Here is a 19,082-nt window from a genome sequence, read left to right on the forward strand (position 1 = left end):
ATTACAAGGCCCCATTGTGATGACTGTGTCATAATCTCAGGTTTCCGGCAAACACTCAGCCCCACTCTTCGACATCTTATGGAAGAATGACTCAAATCCTTGCAACAGGGAACATATTACATTGCAGCCACAATTTCTGGAGTTTTCATTATAAAAATTTCCCGCCAGTACGTTGTGATAGACAATAAAAGAAGGGACTTCAACAGTTCCTGACATAAGCTTTCTGTCTCTGTAGATTAGCTACCATTTTAAAATCAAAACAACCCTAAAGAAAAGAAACATTTTATTTAATTGGCCTTACACAGACTAGGGGGAAAAACTAGAAATCCTAAGGAATACTAAGAGCCAAACATTTTAATCAGTGGCCTGGGGCCATTCCAGAATACTAAATTAATAGTTACTGAGACATAAATACAGCTTTTCATTTTTGTGTGTTTCATGATGATGACTATTGAATTGCCCTTGGTACTTTTTTTTTAATCTTTTTTAACATTTATTCATTTTTGAGAGACAGAGAGAGACAGAGCATGAGCGGGGAAGGGGCAAAGAGAGGCAGACACAGAATCTGAAACAGGCTCAGCTGTCAGCACAGAGCCCAACGCGGGGCTCGAACCCATAAACCACGAGATCATGACCTGAGCCAAAGTAGGACGCTCAACCAACTGAGCCACCCAGACACACCACACTTGGTACTTTAAAATGCTTTTACAAAATAGACTGTTAGAACTAAAAAAAAGAAGTAAAGGGAAGAAAGGAAGTAATAGAAGCTTTTTGTATTTTTTTCAAGATTTGAGGGCACAAGAATCTCATTTTTTAAATGTGCATCACACACAGATATGAATATACACAAATACACACACCTATACAAACTTCTCTCTGCCCAGAGAAACTTGCTAGTAACTTAGACAAGTGTATAGAGAAGAATAAAAATTATCTTATATAAGGCCTCTTGATGTCCTAGAATCAAGTCAACTTAGATACTCTCAGGAGAGTTTTCCTAGGAGAATTGGAACAACTTGATGGAGGTAGGCTTTAAAATGTTACTCACCTAGAAAAATTCTTGATTATGTGTTCTGTAGGTTCTGGTCTAAGTGTAAGATAATTTATTTCTGTGTGATAAGGGAGCATAAGGCAAATTGACACCACACAAACCTCTTCCCCTCACCCCCACCCCCCAGGTGGGATGTGTGTGATACTCAGGCACTCCTGGCTGCCCAAGTACAAAGGAAAGGGAAAAACCAATGGTTAACTGATAGAGATCACAGCCACGCAGGGCATGAGTCTCCATCAGTTTACAAAATGTTTTAGTAAATTATAAGAAAAAGGCAATTTTAGCAATAGCCTCATCTCCAGAAACCTATAGACTCAGCTTCCTGTATCTCCAATACAACCCCCCTCCATAGTGATGGAACAAAGGCAAGAAGGAAAGGGAAGGTAAAATTAAATTTCCTTATAATCTGCAGCCCATGGACACATACTTGAGACAGGCAGAATGTAACATTTCTCCAGGAACTCCTTTTTGTCTTAATGTTAATGCCTTACGAGAGGGAAAAACAACCTTAGCTTGACAATAGCAAGACCTCCAGTATCTCCTGATTCTTCTTTAGCGTATGAAATTCCTTATGGAAAACTCCCTTTTGCCTTTACCTCCCCCAACACCATAGTATATAATCAATCACTCCTCACAACCCCAGGGCAGCTCTTTCTGCCCAAGGATCCTGTCCTTGTGCTTTAATAAAATCGCCTTTTTGCACCAAAGATGTGTCAAGAATTCTTTCTTGGTCATTAGCTATGGACCCCCACCACCACTCTAAAACCTTATCATATTCAGTAAAAGAATTATTACCTAATTACAGTACAGAGAGAGGTGATATGAAAACAGGTTCAACTTACTAGAACTTCAAAAGCAGAAGATAGTCCATACTGGTCTTAGGCATCCCATTGTCTTCCAACTTTGTCAGGTCAAATGTCACATAGATGGAGGTCCTCAGAACCTTTAAAACAATCTTGTTTTATTCTGTTCATTTGTCTAGACTGGGTTTCTGTGAGTTCAAAAACTTATTGTATTGCCAATGTAAATAAATGTTTTAAAGGTTTTTGACGCACACTACTTGCAATGCCTTTTATTGTGTCATCTTAGCTAAGCTGGAACTATATTTCCCATAATTTCATCCCTTGTATGGTGTGAGGGAACAAAATGTCACTTCAAAATGTCTCTTTTTGGGACTCTCTTTGGAGAACAAACTGAGGCTTGATGGAGGGAGGGAGGGGTGGTTGGGCTAGATGGGTGATGGCTATTAAGAAGGGCACTTGTGATGAACACTGGGTATTGTATGTAAGTGATGAGTCACTGAATTCTACTACTGAAACCAATATTGTACTGTATGTTAACTAACTAGAATTTAAATAAAAATTTGAAAAAAAATATCTCTGTGGGATGTAGATTATTTTAGGCTGATTATTATTACATACTAACCTGTGTTATATTGGAATTCTTGCCTTCTAAAGGATGTTTAGGAGCACACTGTCAATTTAATAGCAGCTTTTCAAGTGCAGAAAAGAAACACTCCAAATTAAAATACACCTATCAATTATATGATGTGCCCTGTTTTTAAAATGATTTAATGTGAAAAAAAATGATGTTGGAATCAAGGAAATATGTTACTTTCTGTTTATATGTCTCATTGCTGTTACTGTGTGATTAACTACTCAGAAACTATATAATTCTTTGTATCCTTCCCTTTGCTTAACTCATTACTTTTCACATTAAAAGAATTCAATAAATATTTTTTAGATGATTGAATGGATGACTGAATATTCCCTGCGCAAAATAACTGGTTGAAGTTCACACATGTCAAACAAAAATGGATCATGATTTTTCAAGTAGAGGGCATTTCTTAATTCAAAACTGCATGAAGATAGTAAGGATGTAGCAAGGTAATTTTTTAAAAACAATATGCATAAAGGATATTTGAAATGTTTACTTCTGTTGATTTTATGATTGGTTAGGACTCTTTTTGACTGTAAGTTAGAGAAACTCAATTTGGACTAACATTAGGAATGAGGGGGAGTGGTGTCTATAAACATACAGGATTCTAGAAGAAGAGTGTAGAGCTCAAGAGCAAGAATGCAGTGCAACTCTGATTCTTCCACATCTAGCACCGGTTTATTTGTGAATCATCTCTTCCTGCTAACAAACCACTTCTGGCTGAGTGGCATAAAACATCCTGTGGATCAGGAATACAGACAAAGCACAGAGGGGACGGTCTGCCTTTGCTTGGCAGGATCCGGGTTCTCAGCGGGGAGACTTCAACAGCTGAGGATGATTCAAATGGTTAGGGACTGGCCTCTTCTTTAAATCCTCACTGATAGCCTCCTTCATACCAGCAAGGCTGCTGCTAATAGTCTTAAGGCCCTTCAAGCTTCTTTCACTGCTGTGCCCAAAACCAATGCCACATGGTCTAGGGTTTTGTTGTAATAGCACTTATCTACTTCATATACTAATGTATGTGTCATGTCAGTTAGTGTCTGGTCAGAGAAGCAGAATCACGATGATACGGAATAAGGGATCTACTATTACACAGATTGTATGGAATCACGGGAGCTGATGGGAACATTTCCACTAGGCTGTTGCCTCTGCATCTGAGGTTGAGTCTGAATTTGCTATGATTTGGTTGGGTTATTAGTTAGGTGACTGTGAAGTGGAAGAGAGCAAGGACAAACTGAGTGATATCAGGAGACTTAAGATTTTCACTAGCTGAGATAATATGAGAAGGTGTCAAAGCATTTCAACTGAGTCTAGTTGAGGAGACAGCATGATATTTAATAAGGATCTTCTATGATTATTTAATTTGAACTTTCTTATAATCCTGATAATGGCTCTAATGATAGGAAATATGTTAGTTTTCTTGTTCATACAACTGAGGGTCAGATTAGCAAGAAGAAAAGAAACATCTTTGAGTTTTCACCCTCAGATGCCTCTAACTTGAGGTGTAAGCTCTTTTCAGACTTACTAGGTACTTGGTAGGTGCACTATATAACATGCACTACATACTATGTTATAAATCTTTTACATACAATATGACTCAGTATTAGCATGGTCCTTACTTTAGAGATGGAGAAACTGATACCTAGAGAAATAAAATTTCTCAAGGTTATACAGCTACAAGTCATACAAATGACAGAGCTGGGTGAATTAAGAACCCTCACAGTCTGGTAAGAGTTTGTTTATTAACCACTATGCCACAAGCCTCTGAGGAGAGGATGAAACACTTCTCCCAACCTTCTGACTATCTGATTAAAAACTGCAATCCACTGACTCTTGATTTCTCTTATCCAGCTGTGTAATTGAAAGATTTATGATGTATATAACTTATTGTCTGTTTTTACTACCTCCAAGCAATCTCATTAATGGCAGGGTTTTGCCTGTTTTGCTCACAGATCCATCTTGACCTGGGATTGTACCTAGCACAAGGTGGGAGCTCCATAGGAATGTGTTCAATGAATAAAAGAATGATTTTTTTTAAGAAGATGACAGAGTAAATTCCATGAGTGAACAGTAATTGGAGAGGAAGAGAGGCAGGGCAGTGGGAGTTGTATTCTGAAACATTGATTAGTTAGTGCAGCATGCCTAAGGTGTCAGGTGGGAGCAGAAGAAATCAGTGATCAAGCCTCCCAACAAGGGAGGCTGAAGCCACCCAGGCTCATAGGCATTAAGCCTTTGCTCTCTCACATTTTGTTTGTAGCTTGTTCAGCAATAGACACTGGAAAGGAGGGCAGGAAGACATCAAAGTAGCTGTATTGTTCATATTTTTTCTCCCTTTGGCAGCTATTTGCTCTATTTCCTGCTGACACTACAATTTCAGCGATTTAATGATACAATTGTTTCTCAAAACGACACAGAAACAGACACCCTCAGCCATTTAATTGGCTGCACTGACGAAGGGGAATCTACTGTTTTCTAATTTCATTTTTGAGAGGTGTGGGAATTTGGAGAGCCTGGGAGAGACAGAACATTTATTTCTATTGGAAAAGATACAGTTTTAGGAAGGGATATTAGTCTATCTAATTAAGGTCTGCCATTTCTATGACATGCACTAGGATATCTATGAAAATGATTCAATCCCGGCAAAGAATTTGCTCAAAGTGTTTATCTTCCAATTCTGTCTGCCCTTAGGTCAATGGAATTTCACTTGCCATAGGAATTCTACATTCTCTATGTCAAGTTTACTGTGAAATAGTTTGCTAATAAATCAGAGCAGGAAACATAACTCTGTTACAAATGTCTGATCCTTTCCTTTGCATAATTTAGGTTTTCATTCTCCACGTCTCCAGGATTGCTGTGTGTTATGTATTGGTTTGATGTGATTTCAATTCCACTTATTTATAACAAAGACCAAGAAAACTTTTTAGAAGTTAAGCTGTTTTGATATAAGAATGAAGTAAATTGGGTCAGGATGTCATCATCTTATCTGTTGTCACCAATGAGAACTCAGTAGCTCAGCTATGGAGGGGCGCGGGGCTTAACAATAAAAAGAGGAAGAAGTAACTGTAGCAAGGAGACATTTTGACTATAAACATGGAGATTTTGTGGGACTACCCAAGAATGTACAGTGTGGGCAAAGCTATACTTTGCTGACTGAAAATAGTTCTTTGAAGACCTTAGTGCAATTAGTTCCATAGTGAAGGTGACCCTTTTATTCAAGCAGTGGTGAAAGCCAAGCAGTAGCCCCATGAACATCCTCTTGCCCATCAATACCCTTGCCCTGCCATTGTTCCCTAGCAACATCCTCTAGCAACAGGGTACTTTTACTTTTGCACTGGCAGCTGGATATCAACTATCGGCTGTTTTTAGCTACCTCTCCTGAGTACCACCAACTCATGTAAAGGTATATATACCTCAACTAAATTTGGACTTTACTCCTTTCATCTCTCCTTGCCTTGAACAATAGTGTGATTAATCTATCACTGGTGTGGAGTATGTTATTTCCTTATTTGCTTATTAAGAGACCTTATCCTGTACGTTACTAGTTTGTGAAATTCCCACGGTGAACCTGTGTTAAATAAACTATTGTCAAAGACAACTGCAGTCTCTGAGCATTAATTTGTACCAAAACAAAAGACTGTGTAATCAGCTCCTGCATCTGGAAACTTGAATGAGCCTTGCTACCTTCTCATCATTTGAACTAATGCATTAAATATAAATTAAATATTTATATATTATATAAATATAAATATAAATATATTTTCTATTATTACAAAAAATTTCCTTCCTTTTACCATATGATACAGAATCAATTAAAATTGACCCAAGTCTTCCTCATTTTTTCATCTTTAACATACAAAATTAAATACTGGATTTCTAAATAGGCTAGTTTACATGGTGAGTAAATATGGTTAATTCACACACACAAAACAGTGTGCTCTGGAAGCCAAGGTGCTAAAGCTAACTATTATACATAAAAGTAGGTGTGAACTAAAGATTGGAGAAGGTATGAAAGTGGTTCATCAATTCAATTAACAAAGACTATTAAAAGAGGTTTATAAAAGGCCTATAATACATATTAAATCAATGTTTAAAAGGTAACCCTCCTTCATTCTGGGAAGAAAATGCTTTCAAGCTACTTTTTTTACAGGACTTATCTAGTATTACTTCTCTTTCTTCCAGGAACCTGGAACTTCTTTAAGCTACTAACACAAATGTTTTTGTTTCAATGTCCCTTGTCTTTCCAACAGCCTCACTTCATGGGCCTCAGTTTCATCCAAAGTGTCACTTAAAATTATTGAGCTTATTACTTTGTGGATCCCCTTTCCTAGCAAACTAACGGTCTCAAAAGTATACATAAAAATCCCATGTAAATATAAACAAGTAAGCACAAATAAACAAATACAACCCTCCATACAAGGCTAGCGGGGCATCATTCACTTTTTGTCTATGTCTGTAACCAAAATGAGTGATGGTGATGTTCACTAGATACAGTGAAATTCTAGCCAACACTAAGCCAAAAATAGATGAAAGCCAAAACTGAATCCCGGAGTGTGGATAGAAGGAGATAAGTAAGTGGTCAGAAAAAGGAGACAAAAAGCGAAAGTGTTTTGGGAGAGCACTGATTTTATGTGACTCCCAAAGACATCATAGGAGGGGGAAAAAAGAAGGAGAATCAAACACTGGAAGTTTGTATGGGCCAGGAAGTGGAACACATAGCTTAGCCTATGTTCTCCTGGCCAGAATTCAGTCATAAGTAAGAATTTAACAAGAAGAACTGGGGTCAGTGGGTATGAATGCACCAACAGTTAAGAAAATTAGATCCAGACGATCTTTATATGTGTCTCAGATGATGGAAGGTTAAACAAAATCACAATCAAGAAATCAATAAAAGAAACAATAGAACAAAGTTTTTAACAACAATAAAAGAAAGTTTTATTTTCATTAGTGGCAAAAACAGAATTGGCAAATAACTACAGGACAGTTGTTGATAAGAGCATCAGAAACAAGACACTACGGCATCATGGGGGAGGGGAGATGAGTCCCGGTGATGAAATCAAAGAAGTAATATTAGAAACCAGACTGAAAACGACAACTGGTTTTTGGAATTTGGAGATAGAGATGAAGGCTATCCTATATAGACACAGAGATGAGATGTTTCCAGATATGCCATGAAGAAATAAACTGCCTGGGAGGTTTTGAATGGGGAGCATCCATATTGAAGAACAACCATTTGATAAAGCAGACCAGGTGAATTGCTTTCCAAGTGCAACACTGGCAAAAACGGCATATGGTGAAATTTGCTAGAATATATAACTCCCTTTGACAAAATATCTTTTCTTTTCAATTTTATAGTTTCAAACCTTAATGGCCCATATTTGGTTTATTAAATGTGGAAGGGAAGTATTACACTAAAATTATTTTAAGTAAAGTTAATAAATGTAAATTTGTAAAACAGAATTTCCCCGCTCAATATCCCATTATATGTGTATGCATTTCATTACAAATTCCAAGTAAAAATTAATGCAAAGATCTTGACAAAGTTAGGGTTGGAAAAATAAATATAGAATTACACATGTAGGAAAATAGATATACTACCAAGACAGCATGCTTACTTTTCTTATTGTCACATTCTAAGTGGATTTAGACTTGGTGCCAAAGAATCATATGTATCAACTTGATGAAATTGATGTGGAAAATATCAGTCAGAGTGTAATCGAATATGTACTAAGTTAATTAATAACATTTTAACATACAGAATTTGTGCTCTTTGAAAATTTAAATACAAAACAAGAGTTCATACATGGACTCATGATTTTCTATTATAATTTGGGAAGTTCAAGAAATCAAAAATTTCAGATGTAATTAATATAGTACTAAGTCAACAAACATTAACAATAATTAAAAGCTTATTATGCTTACATATCAGAAATTTTGCATGCATTAACTTATCAATACTTAGAATAACTCTATGAAATAGATGTTTTTTCAGTGGAGGAAAATGAAGCACAGAAACATTTGAAAACTCCAAAATTACACAAACAACAAATGGCAGAATCCATTATTTTACATATATTAAGTTTCCCCAAAATCTTCACTCTTAATCTCTATACCAACCTTCCATAATATGATAATATATTTTATGTAAAAACATATTTTCAACAATCCTTTTTTCTTTTTTTTTTTTTTTTGACTAATTAATGACATTATAGCAGGGAGAGGACTAAGACCTGAGACCGTTGCCTGAAATCTAATGCTAGACTTCTATCCATACCAATGTAATCTTTGACTGATCTGCTAGACTACTTTCACAAATAGACAATGAAACAGACAAAAGGGCTGCCAGTTACAAGCCAATCATGCACGTATTCACTCAACAAATAATTTTTCTGTGTGTCAAACACTGTAATGGATATTCAGTGCTCATACCAAACCCCCATAAGGCTGGCCTATTTTGACTTTCATTACATCTATAGATAAAGGTAGAGTGCTCCTTTCCTTTATCACCCCAAACTCCAACTCACCTTTTCATTACAAACACCTGGACAAAATGTCAAACTTACATTTGAGTGCGTGTGTGTGTGTGTGTGTGTGTGTGTGTGCACGCGCATGCACACATAGCCTTGAATAGCCCCTACATCAAAGTACGGTTTTCTTAAAAGTTCAGAAATATTAATATGTATCAGTTTGGCAAAATCATCTCTAATGACAAAGGTATTCCTTTTGAGACTTTGGGAGAGATAGCCCATCTTTAGAAAGGATAAAGAAATACTTTTTTCTAAGAAAACAGAACAAAGATACAATATAAAGGGGATGCATTAGCAGATATATTGCTTGTATGGCAAATTAATATAAATACAAAGAAATACACTCTTATAGGGGCCCAGGGTCAAAAATGTAATACAAGAGAGGAAAAAGAAATCTGAAAAAAGTTTCATGCGTGTGAAATCAGCTGAGCAAAAAGAAAGCAAATTGTTTGGAGTGCAATTGCAATTACTTGAAAGATCATAGTTAGGTAACAGCAGGGTATTGGGATGATATTGTTTAGCTTCATTAATGGATGCATATGATTCCTGGAAGAAGGAGGGTTCTAAAATGAGGAGAGTGCTGTGGGTTTAAAATGGAATCCTCATTAAGAGCAGAGGTTGCCCTGTATTGCTTATCTAACACAGGGGCAGGCAGCTTTCAGGGCTCTTTCCTGCCAGTTTGGGTGTTAAAACCAAACAGCTGACCTTTAAGAAGCTAAAGGATCCAAAATTTGCATAAAGGCTTTTTCATTCTTGTTGCTCCTTAGTTATCCCAGCAAAATGCTTTAGGATTACACAGCTACTTCCTATTTGTTTATGTCACTCATGAGATGAACAAGTATCCCTTATTTTTTCCCTTCCTCTATCTGATGTGCAAATTTTAGATAAACAGGGATCCTCAAACCACCTTCAAAGTTTTCACTGAGAAAGACTTCTTTAGGATGTGATAGGGTTCCAGGATAACAACAACAACAAAAGCAACAACAACAACAACAAATAATTTTTAAAAAATTATCATGACATATATCTTCTCCCTTACATGACAGGAATTTTTAAGGTAGATATGTAGATTGAAAAGGGATCTATTATTCACTTAATGAATATCAAGAAATGGGAAACTGAGGAAAAATGGATATTGGATCAATGGAATTTTCTTGGTTTCTCTGAGTGAAAAATGACTTAACGAATGGTACATAAGATCAGTAATATTTGTTTCTCAAAGTTACTATAGAAATCTGCGTGATTACAGCTACTATGGAGGGGAGATGTCTTAATATCTTTAACAGATAAAAATTAAGTAGGGATGCTTGCCCTCATATTTTCACACCTGCTCTTTGGTCTCTCACTTCTGATTTTTCACCCATGTAGGCCATCATAAAGCTACCACATTTTTTTCCAAGGTACAGCTCTGACTATACAAACACAAATTATAACAAAAGCCCAACATCTTCAATGACTACTTAATGCTTAAATAGTAAAATATAATTTTTTTAAATCAGGTTTCAAAGACTTCTGCCAATGAATTTTAGTCCAACATTTTGAAATGTCTCACTCTTCCATATAATTTTCTATGACTTAGCCTATACCCTATTGCCAAATGTCTCCACTTATTTCAACCTCAATGTTTCTCCTATTCTCCTCTTGAAAGAAAATAAGTTTATCCAACCCCACATGTCTACATCCTATACAACTGAAAATGTCATGTACTTTGGTCAGCAATTCTTTCACATCCCAAGAGCTAAAAAAGCTTGCCTCTTTGAAAGGCTCGTCTCGCCATATCTTGACAAGTTATCAATCTCTACCTGTAGTGTCATTATATATGTGTTGCCAATATTTTCCCACTCATTTACAGATATCATGATATCTAATGTCTTTATTGCAACAAGCTGAGAACTGCTAGTTGGGAGTTAGTAGTAAGAGCATATGAGTCTTTTTACAGTGTCAACCCAAGCTGATCTTTCACTATTTAATTTTCTCTTAGCACCTTGAACTGTGCACTATATTATACAACTGGTTATGTCACACCAGTTGGAATTATGTACTATTTGTATTGATCAGTGGCTTTGTTTTCTGTGTAAATACAGAATTGTGTACTACACAAGTGGATATCTTTAAAGTCAGAGAGATTTAGATTTGCAATTAGCTCTGACATTAAATAGCTCTATGTACTTGAGCAAACTATCAACAACTTTAGAGCATTAGTTTATTACTACTGTAGGGATAAAATCGTATCTATTACAATATATTTGTGAAGGTCAAATGGAATGATTCATATTAAGCACCTTGAACATGGAAACCCTTCATATGAATGCCAGCTTTTTTTTCTTTTGCTATACCATCTCATGATCTACATTGCTTCTTCTTAAAAAAAACTCCTGTACCACACTTCCTAAGTATCCTCTAAAGTGTATACAAAATTGAATACAGGTAGCATGCAACTAATGCTACTGACCAAATGTGGTCTAAACAGGGATATAAACAGTTTTATACAGAGTTTTCAACATCATGTCTAAAATGAGAAATCTTTCGGCAAAGCTAGAACTCAGGTCAAATAGTCTGATACCTGATTCTAGATCTACAGATACTACTTACTAGTAGTGTGACTCTGAGGCAGGTCCTTTACTTCTTTGATTCTCCATTTCGTCACCTGCAAAAATGAGGACATTGGTCTAGATCCATGATTTCTAATTTGATTAACACTTAAAAATTTATTGGTTTGTTTATTCTGTAAATAAAGTTTTATGGAAGTGAAAAAACAGAAGGATTAAAAGCACAATACAAAGAGGATGATACAAGGAGGACATTGAGGACTTCCACCTTCTGGTCTCTTCCTACAGGTCAGACTAATTCTGGCTTAAATCTAGTCAAGGATTTACAGAGAATGCATGAAGAATTGTGCAGGCATACTCAGAATGTATGTGTAAAAAAATATAAGTTTTATCCATCCATCCATTGATGAACGTTTAGGTTGCTTCCATACTCCCTTGTGAATAATGCAGATATATCTTCAAGTTACTGATTTCAAATCCTTTGGGATATACAACCAAAAGTGGGATTGCTGGATCATAAGGCACTTCTATTTTTTGAGGAACTTCCATACTCTTTTCTATAATGGCACACTTCTAAAATTTCCATCCCCAAATGTCTGTTTACAGATGAATGGATAAAGAAAATGTGATTATACACACATAAATGCACATGCACATGTACACAACACACATGCACACACACACTGGAATATGATTCAGCCTTAAAAAAAAAAAGGTAATCCTGCTATTTGTGACAACATGGATGAACCTGATTACATTAGCTCAGTGAAATAAGCTAGATGCAGAAAGACAAATACTGCATGTTGGTCTCAATTGTATGTGGAATAAAAAATGTTAAATTCATTGAAACAGAGAATAGAATGGTGGTTATCAGGGAGTGGGATATGGGAGGTGCTGGTCCAGAAATACAGTTTCATTTATGCCATATAAATACATTTTGGAAATGTAACATACAATAATGTGACTGTAGTTAACAATACTGTGCTAAAGACTTGAAATCAGCTAAAAGCATAGGTCTTAAGTGTTTCAACACACACACACACACACACACACACACACAACACATGCTAACTATATGAGATGATGAATATGTTAACTAACTTGATTGTGGTGAATATTACACAGTGTGCACATACTTCATATAATCAAGTTGTATACCTTAAATATGTATAATTTTTAATTGTCAAAAATTAAGTCAGGTGGTCTTTTTAATTTTGGTATCGAAGGGTAAGAAATTCCAAAGTTTAAACCACTCTATATCTACTGAATATTTCCTAAAGATTTTTTGAAGCTACAAAAGTTTTGTTTATTTGTTTTTTTTTGTTTTTTTTTGTTTTTTTACCAAGCATGCTCCAGAACATTATTTAATTAGCTAAAAATTCCAAAGTGAAATTTGACACTAATACTTAAATAAATAAATAGCATGTCTTGGCTTATAAAAGGTAATACAGCTAACAAATGAGTGATCAGAAACTGATGTTTTGTGTTTTAAAGATGATACTGGATACAAAATTCATGTGGATAAGCTGGTTTTGAGCTTCACTATCACTTAGACCACAACATCAGAATAGTCAATGTACAAAAAGTGTGCAAGAAATCATGCAAGAAATTAAACATGTGCTTTGGAGTCAGATAGATGGTTTTAACATTTTAACATTATAGTTCTGAGAAATGTACTTAAAGTCTATAAGCTGTAGCTTGCCTATAAAATGCAGAATACAATATTGATCCTCCTTGTTTTTCTGTATGTTACTAAGTAACATTCGGTATAAGAAAGCACTAGCTCATAGTAAGTGCCAATGAATATTAGTTCCTTTTATTTCTCCTTTTATATAGTTCCACAATATATAGGAAACATTGCCTGGCATAGAGTGTAAAGCAGTGTCAGCAACTCAACTTTTTAATGGTTTCTTTCACAGTGGTTTCTAACTTTCTAACCTTTTGAAGCTGTTAAAATAAAGTCAAATAATGATACTGCTGTGGCATAAGTGTATGCTAGGATCAATAAATTGTGGTTGTTGGAATAAATTGCAATTAAAGGGGTAGTACTTGATTGCTTGACAGTAGGTAGTCTTTCTGGCCCAAATAAACTCAAGTATTAGTCTGATTTACAAGCTAATTAGTATGGACTTCACAGGCATTTCATTGGGGGACCATGAGATCATATTGACTTCTGCTCACATCATGAGAGCATCCTTCAAGTTGTTCTGTGTCACTGATAGGTGACAACTTCGTGTTTACTTTGTTTATTCGAGAATACAGTTTTAATCATTTTTAATCAAGTAGAATATACAAGAAATTTACAATGTTTGCAAATAAGCACCCAAATGTCTAAATAATTTCACTATCGCCACTAGTATCGCCCCCCCCATTTCTATACATTTAAGATAAAAATATACATGCATTCAAAAAATGACAAAGTCATCAATGTAGTACAAAGGATAGTTATTACTGAATCTTTGAAGCAATAGAAAAATATAGAGAAGCATTAATTTATAGGCTAGAAAGCCACAGGGTAGGTATTTCATAACAAATTATTTGAAAAATCCATAAAAGAGAGACAATTTTTGTCTCCAAATAAAGAAGTATGCTTATCTAAAGTATAATTCTGTTTATTCTTAATTTTCCTATTCAATGCAGTATTTTATATGATAAATTCCAACATATGCCTTTATAATTATCTAGTAAATATGGGACATTCATAGACTAAAACAGGTAATTTAAGCAATCCTTTGAGTTGTAAATTACATTAAGATACATCATGTGCTTTCCTCTACTATGTATTTACTTACTAGTGCATTTCCTGCTAGGGATTAAATACATTTTTGTTGAATGAAAAAATGACAAAAGTTCAATTCCTCAACAATACATTATTATATATATGGTATGACTGTTTTTAAAATTAAGCATCCTTTCCATTTAAATAGCTCTACCCCATATTTCTTGTAAATAAAAAAAGCAGCAAACAAAAGTTACAAATACGTGAAAAAAATCCCTGATACTATGTTCTCTGTTGTCCATATTTATGTTAGATATATATTTTAGGTTGCTAGTGTTATATCCAGTAAATCTCACATCATACTTATTATGTTTCTGTTATTTAGTTTTCAGTTTCTGAGCCTTATTTTCCTTTCCCTAGCTCTCTTTGAAAGGCATCTTTGTGAAGGCTGAAGAAAAAAGACTAATCTATTTGTATACTGGTGAATTCTAATCACCTACTAGAGTTTCTGACTCATAAATGCTCAATCATTATTTTTTGCATAAGGAAACTGATCACAATTAGTATTATCAATTATAAATCCTCATATTTCTGACTTTAATAGACACATAAACATATATTTTGCTAAATTTGAGTAATCTCTTAACCACTTTTATGTATGACAATGCAAAACTATATTAAATTTAAGGAATTATACAAAAACCAGAATATCAAACTTTAGAATCAATGGTAGCATTTTAAAGAACAAAATAGTATCCTAAGATAAAAATGCTGAAATAAATGTTTCAGTGTCAAAATTAGTAGAAGCCCATGAAAGAAATTATGAAAAGACAAATTAGAAACAAAATCCATTCCCTAGCTTAGTTAATGTCATCCAAAACAAGAATTTATTCTTCTTGAATGCAAAATGTCTATAGACCTTGTTCTCCCCAGGATTTAACACAATACCTGGCTCATTGTGAGGACTAAATTTGTGTTTTAAATGCATTGATGAATCAATCAATCAATTCCTGATTCAGAATGTCTAATAGTAAAACAGTGTATAAAATACCTGGGAAAAAAATAAAGATGAGAAAAATATTAAAATGTATAATAGAGCAATTTAACTAATATGGCATAGACTACATATTCTGTGGTTTCACAAGATTTGGTATTATTCTAAGCTGCAAGTGATATTAAAATTCCAGAAAAATAAAATACATCTGAGTAGGTAGGTTTAAAACAAATTCCTTTTCCATTCTAAGTTCAGCGTCATAATATTAGAGATATTATTTGAGAGCATCTTTTCCCCCTGTCTGTAAACTGATTGGTGAGAAGGAGGACAGGAGAATCTTGCTTCCCTGTCCTTGGGTTACATTCTCTGAAGTCAACAGTAGAAAAGGATGCAAAGATGTGGATCTGAAAATGAGAGGTACTATGATTCCACAGGATGTATGTTCCTGCATAGGCCTTAGAACAACTGCTCAGCTCTGACTGATCTTGAGCCTGTCAATCTATCTGATCTGATTATTAATTTGCTTGAAATCTTGTCATGGTTATAATTTTATGTGCTGCACAATTGTAATGTCATTAAGATAAAGCAAATAATTGAAAACTTATAATTGTGAGGTAGCCAAATCTTAGGCCATGAGGAAAAGAGAATTCTCTGTCTTCACTATAACACATGCCCACACTACCAGTCTCAATTTTTCTTCTCAAGAGCCACATACACATCACTACCACCCAGTTGCTTTCTGCTTCTCTTCCTTTTTCCTATTTATCTTGACACTCCACTGCCTGTCACTGGGGCTAGTCTAGACCAGTGCTGCCTTTCATGAGTATCTTTTGTTTTTCCTCTAGGTGTGTTTTTTTTTTCTCTCTCAGATAACTTTTTATGAGGCAATATTAAAATCATTATGAGCTTTTAACTGTAAATTATCTAAAATCACAAATCACATAGGCCTATGATCCACTTTAACATGAATGTTGTTAACTAGTTTTTAAAGAATACTGTTGAATTTTACATAAAAGGAGTGTCAGAAAATCATGTTTGGAGGTATAAAATACAATTCTAACGATTTAAAATAGGGATGAGGGGTGCCTGGGTGGCTCAGTCAGTTGAGCGTCCGACTTTGGCTCAGGTCATGATCTAGCAGTTCACGAGTTTAAGCCCCATGTAGGGCTCTGTGCTGACAGCTCAGAGCCTGGAGTCTGTTAAGGATTCTTCTCCCTCTCTCTCTCTGCTCCTTCCTCTGCTCATATTCTCTCTCTATTTCTCAAAAATAAATAAACATTAAAAAATTAGAAAAACAAGCTTCTTTCATTGAAAAAAAAAATACGGATGAAGTGGAGACCCTGGGTGGCTTAGTCACTTGAGCAGCTGACATCGGCTCAGGTCATAATCTCACAGTTCATGACTTTGAGACCTGTGTTGGTCTCTGGCTGACAGTGAAGGAGCCTGCTTGGGATTCTCTCTCTCTGGCCCTTCCCCACTCATGCTTTCTCTCTCTCTCAAAATAAATAAACAACTTTAAAAAATAGCTTACCTCTTCCATTTGTTTTTTTTTCTCTTTTATTTATTTATCTTTAGAGGGAGAGAGAGAGAGAGAAAGAGAGAGAGAGAGAGAGAGAGAGAGAGAGAGAACAAGTGGGGGATGGGCTGAGAAAGATGCAGGGAGAGAATCCCAAGCAGGCTCTGCACTGCCAGTGTGGACTCCAACGTGGGTCTTGAACTCACAAACTGTTAGATCATCTCCTGTGCCAAAATCAAGAGTCAGATGCTTAACCAACTGAGCCACCCAGGTATCCCTTACCTCTTCTGTTTGTATGTCACATATGGTCCAATTCATTTTCAAAATCTTATTTTTTTCTAACAATAAGATTGAAATTCAATCACGGATGTGAAAAAGCATAAATATACACATGTATATATTCACACAAATGTGCACACACACATTCACACATCCACACATTCACACATATTCCAGAGAATACACATATTCTCCAGTGCTAATTCCAATCCCTGGGGATAAATCATTCCAGCAAACATCATGTGGTATATGTTTCCATCAGTTATTTCTGAATGATTAAATTGCTAAATAGGAATGTGCAGAAACACAAATACACAAACGTGTGTGTGTGCCTCTCAGATATACTGTAGATTTGTTTCCATGTCCCTAAATATTTTTAGAGTGTCATCAGAATGAGTCATTAATTTGAAGATTAATATATAATTGTTTCAATACATGAAAAGTGGAAATGTGTAGTGTAGGGGATATATGAAAAAACTGGGTACTCTGCACTCAATTTTGGTATGAACTTAAAACCATTCTAAAAGTAATGTCTACTAAAATAAAACATTTTATTTAAATAAGATGTTTTCATTTAGCAATAGCCATTGAATTTATGCTTAAGTTTAAAATAATCGTTTATAAGTGATTAAAAAAATGAAAAAAAAAGTCACATATGGTAGGCAGAAAAACTTCTCCCAAAGATGTCTATGTTCTAATTCCCAGAACCTGTGAATATGTTATGTTACATGGCAAAGGGGATTATAACTAAGGTTGTAGATGAATTACATGCTAACCTCTGCTGACCTTGAGATGGCAGAGACTATTCTGGATCATTGAGGTGGGCCCTGTGTAACATAAGGATTCTTTTAAGTGAAAAAGAGTAAGAATCTGAATGGTATGATCTGACAAAGACTCTATTAGCCATTGTCATTGCTGGCTTTGGAGATGGAAATGAACATCTGGAATGTGGGAAGCCTCCAGAAACTGGAAAAGACAAGGAAACATATGTTCCCCCCAGAGCTCCCAAAAAGAAAGGCAGTCATACTATGAACATTTACGTATGAGGTTTTATGGACATATGTTTTTATTTCTCGTGAGTATATACCTGAGAGTAAAACTGCTAGGTCATATGGCAGGTCTACAGTTATTATTCAGAGAAACTGTCAAACTGTTTTCCAAAATGGATTCCCCATTTATATTCCTGTCAGCAATGTATGAGGATTCCAATTTTTCCACATCCTCAAGAATACTCGTTATTTTCTTTCTATGATAGCCATATTTTAGTGGGTCAGTAGTGATACCCCATTGTGGTTTTGATTTGCATTTCTCTAATGGCTAATGATGTGAGAAACTTCTTATGTTCTTATTGTCCATTTGTATATATTCTTTGTAAAAGTGTCTATTCAAATCATTCATTTTAGTACCTTTTTAATGTAGTTAATAAAAAACAACTATTTGCTTTTTGAGGGGATTTCTTAAAAAATATTTTAAATAGACATTAATTGTAGAGCAGTTTTATGTTCACAGCAAAATTGAGTGGAAGGTATCCAGACTTCCTATATGCCTCTTACCTCAACACATGCATAGCCTCCCCCATTATCAACATCCTTCGACCAGAGACCATCAGAGTGGTACATTCATTGCAACTTATGAAACTACATTGATGCATCATTATCACTCAAAATCTATGGTTTACATTAGGACTCACTCTTGGTTGTATATTCATTGAGTTTGAATAAATTCATAGTAATATATATCCATCATTAAAATATCATACAGAGTAGTATGATGTTAGTATGATATCCTTTGGTGCCTAGTGTATCCGTCTTTTCCTCCCTGCAGACCCTGAAAACCAACGAATTTTTTTATTATCTGCACAGTTTTGTCTTTTCAAAAATGTCATATAGTTGTAATCATACAGTAGGTAGTCTTTTCAGATTGGTTTCTTTCACTTAGTAATATGTGTTTAAGTTGCTTCATGTTTTTTCATGGCCCATTTATTTTTAGCACTATGGTCGTCCATTGGGTGTA

General features: G+C 35.1%; 1 protein-coding gene across 1 annotated transcript in view; it reads right to left on the reverse strand.

Moving 5' to 3' along the window:
* PTPRD (protein tyrosine phosphatase receptor type D) overlaps positions 1 to 19,082 on the reverse strand; it is a 2,237,777-nt gene that overhangs the window by 1,955,196 nt on the left and 263,499 nt on the right. Inside the window, exon 2 of the mRNA XM_086685253.1 lies at positions 11,605 to 11,659. The gene's annotated coding sequence lies outside the window, so the exon portion shown is untranslated. The remainder of the gene's footprint in view (positions 1 to 11,604; positions 11,660 to 19,082) is intronic.

Source organism: Puma concolor, chromosome D4, assembly GCF_028749965.1.
Source record: "Puma concolor isolate L17-30 chromosome D4, mPumCon1.1.hap2, whole genome shotgun sequence".
Classification (NCBI taxonomy): Eukaryota; Metazoa; Chordata; class Mammalia; order Carnivora; family Felidae; genus Puma; species Puma concolor.